The sequence below is a fragment of the Triplophysa dalaica genome, chromosome 23, assembly GCF_015846415.1.
Source record: "Triplophysa dalaica isolate WHDGS20190420 chromosome 23, ASM1584641v1, whole genome shotgun sequence".
Classification (NCBI taxonomy): Eukaryota; Metazoa; Chordata; class Actinopteri; order Cypriniformes; family Nemacheilidae; genus Triplophysa; species Triplophysa dalaica.
The window spans coordinates 6,314,026-6,327,212 of NC_079564.1; the positions used below are offsets into that span (position 1 = coordinate 6,314,026).

Below are 13,187 nucleotides of genomic sequence, written 5' to 3' on the forward strand. Positions count from 1 at the left end.
CCAATATAATATACATTAATATGTCTTCAGAGGTGTATAAAGTGTAATGAAGTGTTATGTTTTGATTATCTTAGAATGAGCTGTTTCTATCTACATACACCAGGGGTCCCCTAGTTTGTTGTTTCTAAAGTAGCCCTAAACCGTCAAACTGCTCTACAGAGCGCGCAATCCTAAATATTTTATCTCCTTCGGCCAAGAAGTGATAATGTGACAACGTCTTAGTTATATGTCAGCCACCATAATGCGTCGAAAGGGATGGGGTGGAGTGAGCCGTTGGTTGTAATTTGCAACCTCACCACTAGATGCCACTAAATTTCATACTGGACCAGCCTCAGATAGATGAGATGATAGTCTCTAAAACAAACATACGTATACATTGTTGCAACATAAACTCTGATGGGTTGATCAAGACTACAGAAAGAAACTACTCAGTTTATTACATGAAAATATTAATTCTATTTGAGTTACTCACTAACTGGTAGACAACTCTAAAGCCTCTGCTAAGTAAACTAGCACAGCTCTTTTATACAAGAAATTGGCTCTGGTCTAGAACAAGAGTCAATCAATAATCTTTACATCAGTACAACATCAGCTGTTGAACAGTTGTTTTAACAACTACATTATAAAAAGTTGATTTGAGAGTAGCCACAAATAGATCCAATGGGGCCTCTGTGGTACTTTAAACATTTCACTGGATTAAGTGTATACTTGGGGTCAAAACTAGAATGGTGTACTAGAAGGGATAGAGTAAAGTAAAGTAGGACGCGTGTTGAAGTTCAAAGTTCTAAGTGTACAAGAGAGGCTCACGAAAGTGTTGACGCACATGTCTGGTTAACAGCTGCTGTAATGCTACACTGTGTGTCTATGATTATGTGTCATATCAATGCATACATGTGTATGGAGAGAGGGTCTCTGGTAAAAGTGTCAGCGCATGATGAATCTGCTGCAAGGTCCTTTAAAGATGTGTTTGCTGACTTGGCGGTAAGCTGGTACGCTTTGCCCCATCACTTCTAATTATGTAACCGGTTAGGGGAGTTGTTTACTCATAAATAGTCACACACGTGCACATGCAAACACATAAATACACAACCTACTTAGTCTAATTGCATTTTTTCTGGAAATTATGTTAGTTTACAGTAGAATGCATTTAACTTTCCCAACTACTTTTTTTCATAAAGTCTGACTTGAGAAACTAGCGAGAGGTACATGTTATTTTTAGGACACTCCCCACATGGGTGTCTGTGTTTTTGTGGCCACCTGGGTATGAAGAAAGCACAGCTATGATTCGAAGAACTTGACAGGTGTTGTCTGAACAATGTTGTCTGAACTCTCCCAGGTGTCCACTTAATCCGTACAGGTAAAATGAAGGCGTGTTCATGAGCAATTATGCGTGTGTGTGTCTGAGTTTGCACCCAGCTTCCCAACATAACCTTTGTCACACAATGTTCTCCAGTGTATGTTAGACTTTAGTCAGACTAGACACCAAATTTAATGTTAGTTGAACAAAAGTCTGTGAGAAGGAGATGTACAGTACAGTACAGTATGTTCAATTGATTGTTCTGTCTTACTTTTTTAGGGGCCAAATACTTTATTTAGTCATTTTTAAATAGTGGCCTCTAAAGATTAGTCGATTCCAAAATAAATGTTTGCGTTTATATCATATGTGAATTTGTGTGTGTATATAAAAACATGAACATACCGGTATTGATATATATATATTAAATAAATATGTGTCAAACAGTACAATCTATTTATATATGTGACCCTGGACAACAAAACCAGTATTATGGGTACATTTTTCAAAATCGATATTTTTAGATCATTTGAAAGCGAAATAATTAAGCTTTCTATTTATTTATGGGTTGTTAGGATATGATGATATCTGGCGGAGAGATAACTGTTTAAATCTCTGGAAGCTGAGAGTGCAAAATAATCAAAATATTGAGAAAATTGCCTTCGAAGTTGTTAATAAGAGGCACTGTTACGGGTCATCCACTTCATACAGTTTTGATATATTTAGCATACATTTACAAAGTATCTTCACGGAACATGATCTTTACTGAATATCCTGATGATTTTTGGCATAAAAGAAAAATCGATAATTTTGACCCATACAATGCATTTTTGGCTTTAACTAAAAATGTTCCCCTTCTACTTAAGACTGGTTTTGTGATCCAGGGTCACATATATTCTATTATTTATTATATATACTGTACATGTCTGTGTGTGCATTTACATATAAAGTACACATACACATACGTGTACATATAGACACACCCAGACGGATTATATAAACACAACCATTTAATTTGTAATCAATTCATCACAATTGATCAATGTGACGGCACTCTCAGTTAGCGCTGATAAACATGAATAAAGCGCAGTGTTTATGTAATTTCAAAATATACTGTTCCTGAAAGAGTGTGTCACTCTTCATAGGTCAAATAGATGAAACTCAAGCAGCTGTGCTCTGACCTATGAGGTCATAAGCAGAGAAATAAGAGGCCACTACCCTGGAATGAAACCATCTGCCTCTTTGCATTAACTCTCTGCATAGATTTTGAATCCTAGCCCGGTGCTTTATTAGAGACGCATTAGTGATATAAAAAGGTATAAACCCTGTCCCAATATTAGTGGTCGGACGGTAAAGTTTTTACAAGGGTTCATTTGGCCAAAATGTTATTTATGGCTACATTACTAATGCAATTAGTTCAAAACACACAGTCCGTTTTCCACAGTAGGTCATTGAATTACAGATTCATAGTATCCATTTTTAGTGCCATTGTGGCATTCAAGATCCGCACACACATTTTGCTGCACGAGTGGAGATTGCACTGGTTTGGAGTCAGCCGGAGTAACCTGACTCCGAGTCAGTTCAGATCACATGGAGGCAGCCCGGGAGAATGCCTGTGGGCTCATCACAGTTTATTATATCTCCCTATGCTGAGAAGCAATTCTCTCTCTTATAATTAGCCTCCCATAGAAAAGAAAAACTTGCCGCGTAAAACAACTGTTAATTGCGGCGGATACTCCAGCATTTATTACAGTCTTAAATCAGTTTCTTCCTCTCTCTCCTTCCCTTCGCCAGGATGATATTTTTGCGCCATTAGCCAAATGTTGCCATTGAGACGTCGCTGCATGAATGCACCCATCTGTAGAACGAAGTATGTCTTTTCTCACAAAAACAATTACAGACCATTTGCATTCATGGAAAATATGACCACAGCGTATAAATGTGGACTGCTCCTTGTGCCGCGGCTGGCACGTGTTGGTGCCGCATGAATATTTTATGATATGGCCTGGAACGACTCGTGATAGTGCGGGCGCTACAATTTGTATCGGCTGTCAGTCAAAACATAATTTATTAGCAGTACTGTAATATAAAAGAAATGCTTCGGTTTTAATAAAGAGTTGCGTTGTTATCGCTCTGTATTCATCAAATTCTGGAGCGTGATTGTTTTTTTCTGACCACTGTCGGTTTTGGCTAGCACCTGCATAAATGTGTCACTGATACTGTTGGTTTAATGTGTTAGTCTTTAGTGGGTTAAATGACTTAGCTGGTGTTACACACAGACCGTGAAAAGTCTCTGGTGAAAGCTGATTGTTGGTTAACACAATGGTGCTACACACTTACCCCCCATCAGCCACTGTTTTATCCCACCCATGAGACCACACTAGGGCTAGGTCAAGAGGGCACGCTTTAGGAGAGACTCCAGACATATCTGTAGTGTTGTGATATGGGCCAGGAAACAGGTGGAGAAGATTATTTGCATCTATGCAAGAGAAGATTGGGTATGTTGATAATGTGTGGTGGTAACAACTTTGCATGCATTTTAATTTTGGTATTAGCTGTGCAGATTCATACGATTTTATTAAGTGAGCAGTGTCAATTTTGATTTAATGTTGGCTTAAAAGGCAAGATAAAGGCTTGTAAAAAATTTCTTTTTCGCAACAATAGTTGCAAAAACTAGCGTTAGTTGCAAAAACTATTTTTGCAATATTAACAAATACTGCTAACTAAAATAACACAATATCAAACAATGCATATGTTTTACATGTTATTAAGAAGAATAACGTAAAATTTTCATTAAATGGAATGATCCAGAATTTTTTATAACAACATTTCATGTGACTTGGCATTCTAAGTGTTTTATAGCTATTGGATGAATGAGGTGTGTTCCTGAGGTGTATTTTTGTTGGAATTCAGCAGACACAGGAATGGAATGGACAAAATACACACACTAAAAAGTCTGGGTTATTTCAACCCAGTGTAAATTCATTTACAACCCAACGGTTTGTTTTAGACCCAACGCTGAGTTGAAAATTACCCTGCACTTGTCGAGTATAGAAATGCTGATTAAAGGCAATTTTGTATATTCATTTACCTGTAGTCCATCTACGACTTCACATATTTGCACTCTCTTCATGAAATACAGAGGACCTTTTGTAGAGGTCCACCCACTGGGCTTATTGTGTCACTTATCCGGTCGCTATAGGAACACATTTAGTATGTTAAGGAAGTGATTAGAGATTGCGTTCTCACAATTGTTGGTAATTTACACATCAAGACACATTGTCACTTGTCTTTTGGAATCTGTGTTGAGCACACACATACGTGCAATCTACGGAAAAACACTTCATGTGGCTTGTGATGGAAATTCTGAGGCTTTTTTATGTTTTTGACAAGAAATATAACAGCCAAAAGACACTTTAAGTTTTTTTGGTTCTGTAATGTGCTGCTTCGGATCCAAAGGAGACAAAAAGGACCAAATAAGATTAAATATTGTCATCGTTTATTCACTCTCATGTCATTCAAACCTGTGTATGACAATTTTGGAACACAAAAGAACAAAGAAGATATTTTGAGAAATACCTCTGGTTTTGGGTCCTTTCAATGAAAGTCAATTGGGGCCAATGTTGTTTGATTACCAACATTCCTCAGAATGTCTTCTTTTGTGTTCTGCACAGTAAAGAGTCATATGTGCTGTGAATGACATGTGGGAGACTAAAATACCAGTTTTATTATAAGTTGGTGATCTCTTTAATGCCTTTAAAAGAGTAGTTTATAAGTATAGTCTAGATAGTAAAGTGGTGGTTCTTATAATCAGACAAGGTCGATGCAGAAAATGACCTCTGCTGAGTCAATCAAACGGTTCTATGGCTGACAGATGAATGGATTAGTGCGGCTGGCCCACTAGGTTTGGTCGCTCACTGCGGTAAACATCATCCATTCTCATCAGAACGAACATCTTTAACCTCCAACATGAGCCTAAACAGCCTCTCTGAATTACACAGCAAGACAGGATTCATATATACAGCATACCTGATTTATTGAGCGATCCGGCAGAAACTAATTCTGCATGATCTGGAAAAACTCAATTTATATACACTCACCTAAAGGATTATTAGGAACACCTGTTCAATTTCTCATTAATTCAATTATGGTGTTGGTGTAATGGTTTTGGGGATGTTTTCTTGGCACACTTTAGGCCCCTTAGTGCCATTTGGGCATCGTTTAAATGCCACGGCCTACCTGAGCATTGTTTCTGACCATGTCCATCCCTTTATGACCACCATGTATCCATCCTCTGATGGCTACTTCCAGAAGGATAATGCACCATGTCACAAAGCTCGAATCATTTCAAATTGGTTTCTTGAACATGACAATGAGTTCACTGTACTAAATGGCCCCCACAGTCACCAGATCTCAACCCAGTAGAGCATCTTTGGGATGTGGTGGAACGGGAGCTTCGTGCATCCCACAAGTCTCCATCAACTGCAAGATGCTATCCTATCAATATGGGCCAACACTTCTAAAGAATGCTTTCAGCACCTTGTTGAATCAATGCCACGTAGAATTAAGGCAGTTCTGAAGGAGACAGGGGGTCAAATACGTATTAGTATGGTGTTCCTAATAATCCTTTAGGTGAGTGTATATGATCTAGGACAGAAAATTTACATTTTCAAAAACAATGTAGACGGACCACCACTCAATGACGTTGTAGTTATATTACAAAACAAATGTGTACAATAAGATTTTGATTTTGTATTTTTAATGAATAAATAATTCATCTTCAAACACATTTATAATTAAATTATTAAACCTACCACCCACAGGCTTTATGACATTATAAATATTTTATTAGCCAATGTAAAGAGGTGCCAAGAATTGTTTGACTCCCGGTCTAAACAATCTTAGTTTTACAGTTTCCTCGATTTACAGTCACATTACAAGTTCGGAATTCATTCTGAACGTTCATTGAATTTTAATATGCAATGACAATAAAGAACGAACTAACTAAAGGGGCCAAGGCTTTTGACGTTACTTGTTTTGTCCATAGTTTTCATATTGAAGCTTTCACTGTAAAACCTCTAAAGGTATAAGAGTGGCTATTTTTGACATCTACGTGTGCCTGTAGTCTCTTCCAATCCTGCTGTTCAAGTGGCTTTTAATAATTTAGCAAACGAGCAGTGCTGTTTATCAGTTGACCACACGCCCTACTGTATGTGCACTACAAAACACAGCAGAGAGCGAGAGCCGAGGTTAAGAGACCTGTATAACTGCACACTTCCTGTCTATCTGACCTCTATGACAGCGCTTTGATGTGTGAAACAGACACAGTTGAGCACGTGGAAAGAGCCTATCTCGGAAACCCAGCTGAGTACACCCACACAGCCCATCTGTACAAGAGGTGATGCACACTCATACACATATAGAAACAGAGGAACACAGAGTTTCCTCAATAGTGTTTACTAGGTCACCAAAAAAACTAACAACACACAAACCTAGTTCTCAGAGCTAGCAAGTAACCATATGCAGCCGCAGAAGAATTTAAGAGACGATTACAAATGTTAATTTAATCAGAATGTCTTTTGAATTTCAACAAAATCAAATCTCAGGAGTGACAAAGTCATCCAACAGCAGTGTGGAAGACTTACAGAATGACAAAACACAGGAAAACTGTGATAAAATCACATAAAAATACATGTAAAATGTTACTTAAAGTAAACTGATAAACTATAATCAAGAGTCATAGTTAATAATGGTTATAAATGCTATAATTTAGCTAAAAAGTATAATTATGTAAACTATTTTTCCCTTTTTAGATCATGTATGAAAACCATTGTATATCCAGGCTGTTGGAATGTGGTCCATAGTTCAGTTCAGTTTAAGGTAAAGCATTTTCACACTTTTGCATTATAGCAAAGTAGCTTTACAGACAAAGACTGCGGAAGTAGAGATGTAATTCTGAAAAAAAAACATAGATGACACGATATTACATTATTTCTCATGTCAAGAAGGACAATGATAAAACTGTAAGCTTGTCATTTGAAAGTCTTGTAATGGTATTGTTCTATTCTATTGGTAGTGCCATTCGCTGTGGGATGTACATTGGTTGTACTTACTGTAAAATGATTGTCTGTAAGATTTTTATAACTTTTTACGTAGAAAGATGACAGAACTGATGACACATACATCAAATGTAAACCTTTTAAGAGATGGACCAGACATGGCATCAGAAATATTTGACATGCTTTTTTTTATTCATTAGATTATCTCATTTACTGTATTCCTGCAGATCCAAAGCACGGCAGAGACCCCCTCACCCCCCACAGCAATATTAACACAAGCCCCCGAAGAGCAATCACACTAAATCATAGAGTCTCATTTCCTTAAGAAGACAAGACATCACTCCTTATTACTTTCTGCTATAGGGAAAAGTGAAGCACACGAGCATCGTCCGTTGCAGCCGTGAAACCATTCAGCAGAATCAGTTTAGCCATCGACCACTGCGTGTCGGTCAGTGGAGACGTGTGCCTGAAAATGAGCGCTGCAGCCCATAATGACATCCATCCCATGTTAAATCTTTCATCTCTGAGTTCTTGCAAGTTCTTCTTTTCGATCTTCGCTCTGTCCATGTGTCCATGTGAAGTGTTTTATGTTTGTGTAAACATCTGTGGCAGACCGCCGTCTCCTTGAAAGAGCAGATTAGCTCCAGTGGAACTCCAGAAGGAAATTGCTTCACATTTTTGTGAGGAGTAGGAGGTCTTGCAAGAAAGAGACCTGGGAATTCCTACAGTCTGAAAAAGCTGTCAGAGTTACTCTCTCTTGACCTTTTCCTTATTTGGCTCACTGTTAAGAGTATTATACTACACTACAGTCACTAATAAAACAAATATTGCGAGAGATTGCTTTTGCATTTACTCTTGTCTCTTAAAGACACAGATTAGCGTTGTCACAAGAATAATCTTAACACTTTTGTGTACTACTTTGCCTCCATATGCAATCTTTTTTAACTACATCCTGCTTGCTGGTTAATAATCCAGATTTGTGCAGATATTATATAGTCATGTTGCTAAAGCAAAGGATCTTATGTTGAATAATCTACTTAATCTTTGTCAAATCCTACCATTTTTTTTAGGATTAGGTGTATTCAGGATGAGCTCCTTCTGGCTGTAATTAAATGTTGAAGGAGCATAAACCCAATTATCTGAAGAGGGTCTGTTTCTGGACACTAAATGAGAGGTCGTCTGGGGACCCTCGACAGCCACAGATGGGGACCACCAGACTTTAGCGCTCTTTCCCCCAAAACTCACTCAAGCTGTTCCAAGGCTTGACTCCAGGGGTTAAATTATTTAACAAGCCCCGGCTTGCTTTAGGAAGCACTGTGGGAATGATCTCACTTGATAGATGTAGACAGAAAGAATGACACACACACATAGATTTTTGCCACAAAATTATGTTCAGGTTTGTGTCTTTATATCTATTTTAGATAAAAAAGTGCATTACCAGAAATCCATTAAAAATGCAAATACAAATAAGTACAAAAACAAAATTACCGAAAAATAAACATAAATTGTGTTTGACCATTTTGACACTTACAGTACTTTAACAGATGTTCACACAAGCATGCTGGCATTTCACTGTCATACGTCTCTGTCACAGTCGAACTGTACGTCACATACAGAGTTTGACTAAAATCACATGTGCTAAGCCTTGGAAAAAGCATTCATCACCAGAGTGTGTCTCGTCAGTTTGGTGACACATGACTGTCTGAGCTGTCTGACTTGTGTGGGAAGAGACCGCTCAGTTCCTTTACACCAATCCTTTTCTTAGAAGGCAGAAGTATAACTGAAGATGATGGAATGTTTGTATGATTCGTTTTCGCACGTCTGTATGATGATGTTGCACAACTCATTTAGACTTTTTCATGTGTTTCAAAAGTACAGTTTCAAAGTCATTTTAGGAAATTGGGGCTGTAAGCAAGTGCTGGTAACATACTTACATACTTCGTTAAATCATTTATAAGAGATACACTTATACCGAATTATTCCAATTATTCAGAGAGATATCGGCCGATACAGATTCTGAAGAGTAAATTCATATTTCTTTCTTTGCCTCGGCCGTTAGCCCACAATGTGAAAAATGGCTTTTATTGACCGTCGCCAATTATTAGCCGATAAATCATAGCATCTCTATAATTTATATTTGTGAAAATGAACTAAGGTCTTTGGAGTAGCACCTAAACCCATTTTAATATCCACAGACAGTTCATTTTCCAGATTCCTGCTGATGATGCCCAGCTCACCAGCATTCATTAAACATTTCTTTGCACTATGTTCCCAGGGCAACTCTCGGACAAGGGCACCAGGATGATAAAAAGGGTAGCACTTTATAATTTCAGCCAGACATTTTTATTTTTTTATCCATTTAGAAGACACAATGGACCATTCATCATGGTGCACACAGTGCTAATTTCCCTGTAGGCAATACGCTCTATTTCAACCTTGCTGCTGTTCAAAAGAGCCGCCACTGGTTTCTCCTTTCCTCCTATCTTTTCTCGTATATCTCTTTGCTAAAATGCTGAGTGCTTATTACCCCATCCTCCACTACTAGATTAATTAAACCCGGGTTCATATGAATGCCCAGATGGGTCTTCTATACTTCAAATGAGCTTAATCTGCATGTGGTCCTAATCTACTTCTCATTTTAAGAACTGCCTTGAAAACGCCTTGATCGGTGAACTTGGCCTTTTCGGTTTTATCTGAAGGCTAGCATAACTGAGCAGCCTCTGAGACTGATAACTTATTTCATGCTCTGGAGATATATTCTGTTCTCTTTGATTTAGATGTTGCATCATGCGTAAGTACGTTAGTGTTCAATCGTAGCAATATTTTGACTAATGCATGAAGATATCGCAGCGTTCCAATGTGTTCGTCTTGTTTTGTGCTTTGATGCAGTACTTGCCTGTCAGGCCGAATTTGGTCAATGCAGACACAGACAGCAGCTGACACTGCCGCATCCAGCACGCCTGCAGGAGGGCAGCTCGGTCTGCCATTCTGATCAGCTTTAGCTTCAGAACCAACTGTTATTAAACATCTTTATCTCGCACCACCGTGCTGCTACATATCTAAATCATGTTAACCTTTTTTTCGTATTGTGAAGCTCTACATGAAACGTGCTTAATATTTCCTAATTATCCCTGGATGCAAATAATTGAAATTATCATGTTTGTTACAATTATAGTATACCCCCAGTCCTTTGAGATTATTACATCAGTAATTGCAGGAAAGCAGGCATTTTCCAGTTTTCTAATAGCCTGGGGCTCAAGCGGCGCAATGAGGTTTCTTAGAATGTTCATTTTGGAGTAGAATTGCTTATAGTTGGTGTAACAAATGTTGAACGTGCAGCAAATTTGTGTCCAATTATTTAAAATGTTGACATCATGAATTATTGAAGTGCTGTGCTGTGTTTATGTTTTTACATGCTTTGTTTTTATACACAGCAGCTGTTATTGTATAGGTGTGTTATTGTGTAGATTTAGTTTTTCAATGATTGACCATGGTGGTCTTAAAGATGAAGTGTGTGATTTCTGTGCAATTAGCAGCATTGGAACTGCATCCCTCCTGTCTGCCATTGGTTGCCAGAATCTCCTCAAACTCACACCATTGGTTATTTTATTTTTGTTTTTATTGCAGGTTTATTACTATTTTAAATTAGCTTTTATTTTTTAGCTTTTATTTTTTTATGTTAATTTTGGTTAACTACTTTATTTAGTTTCAGCAAAACTTCTTATATATAGTTTTTACGTTGCTATATAAGATTAACTTATTCATTCAATTAATTAATTAATTTTTCAATTTAAGTTTATTTAAACTTATTTCAGTTTATATCTGAGGCAACATGTTTTTTTCAAGTTTTTCCAATAATTTTTAAGGCCAATATTTGATTGGATTTCAATAAACGGATTTTTTTTGTTTTAATTTTAATTAACTTTAACAACATTATAAAGCACAACACATAAAGTTACAAATTAATTTGGAATAGCGGAATATGTTTTAAAATTCTAACTTTTAAAAACATTATCTGACTCATGTGCTTCAAGCAGATGCAGACAGCCGGTGCATTCTGTCTCTGTTTCTCGTACAAATTTGATTTAAAAACGTTGCACTGCTGTCTAAACGAAATGTGAGATTTTTCTCAGACAGTTAAAAACCAACCTATAAATGTATTACACATATTTACACTTATCTTTCCAGCTGATGCATCCCATGCATCCCTCTTGTGCTCTGTAGATGTAATGATTAAACCTTAACGCACACATGCATACTCAATCGATCAGAGCTCTCGTGAAGTTGCACGCACCAAATTGCTCCGAATCGACCACGCTGTCCAGCAGCCCGGTAAAATGGATTTGGACTTGTCTTTGCTTTTCACATGGACGAGCATGTCCAGCCCCAGGGGTAGCAGGAGAGGTCACATTCTGACACGGGCCTCTATAGTTTGTCCTGCACTGAAATAACCCCTCGAGGGCCCCGGTGAACAAATCGCTGCCTTGGTGATGAGCCGAGCCCCCAGCTCCATATGCTACCCCTCTACGGAGCCACCCAGTGGGAGGGCCGGTGATGAGTGGAGTATTCAATTAAAGACCCGAGTGAGCAGGGGTGCTCGTGAGTGGCTCCATAAAAACATCTCGTGCTTGTCAGACATAGCTGAACAAAAGTAACGTGTGGATCTAGATGGGCTGTGGTGGATAAAAGTAAAAAGTCGCGCATGATTAGTAAATATTACAAATGTAATGGAAAGTTAAGATGTATATTGAGGAGATGGAGGATATAATGCAACAAAGGGCCTGCTGTAATCCCGCATTCACATTACTATCAGGAGCTTCTCTCCCACAATACCCATCAGAGAGTCCCTGGTGATTGTTCATTAGCAAACTCAGTGGGAATTTACATTTGCACCTAAAGATCTCTGTAGACGGCCATTCATTTACAACAGAAAAGCAACGTAGACTTTTTTATATTCATGGAACTTTCAAACACGAAAACGATGAACAAAGGAAATCCACCGCAAAATGTTATAGATTAAGTTCAGCTTCGAAAACAGAAATGACCTTTTTATTTCCGTAATTAGCATTTTTAATTTGAAATTAATTGAGGATGATTTTGCTTCAGAACGCTTGTGTTAGGCGCACATAGCGCCTTTGTGTTATCCGTGTGTAGATCTCGTATCTGTGTGTGCTGTCGACTTGTACAGTACGCCTGAGCAGAGAACAGCCCAAAGCCATTAATGTTAATGTGTGTGTGCATCTTTCCTCAGTCCCACTGTGACTCTATATATAGAACTGTAATGATAGCCAGCTTCAGGAGATAAGAACAGAGAATTAATAAGGTACGTTAGAGGATCCTCGCGTTGCCTCGAGACAGCGGCGGAACATTGAGAGACTTGCAGACACTAGCTTTTGGTAACTGTGAACGGTACAAAGCGTTAAGTGTCTGTTCCCTAATGTGCTGCAACGAAAAAAGTTGGAAGTTGGGATGGGATGTATTAAAGGGTTTGGACACTTTCTTCTTAACAGCCAATAGCTTGTGATGTACATGATAGGATATTATTATTTGGAGGAGGGTGATATTAAGCAGGAAAGTTCTCACACATTTAATAGGACGATTATTTGGATATGCACTTTTGGATCCATAAGCAATTTTATAAGAGAATGATTTTAATGTCAGAAACTTTACTGTCTGTTGAAGCTCTTATTTAAATTAGTCACAATGTTAATTTTGTCAATTTTTTCATGTAATGAAATCTTTCTATTGTACTTTTTTAAATAAAACAGATGTTTCAAATAAACTTAACATTTTTGTCTAAAGAACCTGTGATAGAACATCAGAAAGATCTTTAA

General features: G+C 37.8%; 1 protein-coding gene across 1 annotated transcript in view; it reads right to left on the bottom strand.

Moving 5' to 3' along the window:
• LOC130412844 (xin actin-binding repeat-containing protein 1) overlaps positions 1-13,187 on the bottom strand; it is a 53,814-nt gene that overhangs the window by 39,618 nt on the left and 1,009 nt on the right. The window lies entirely within an intron of this gene.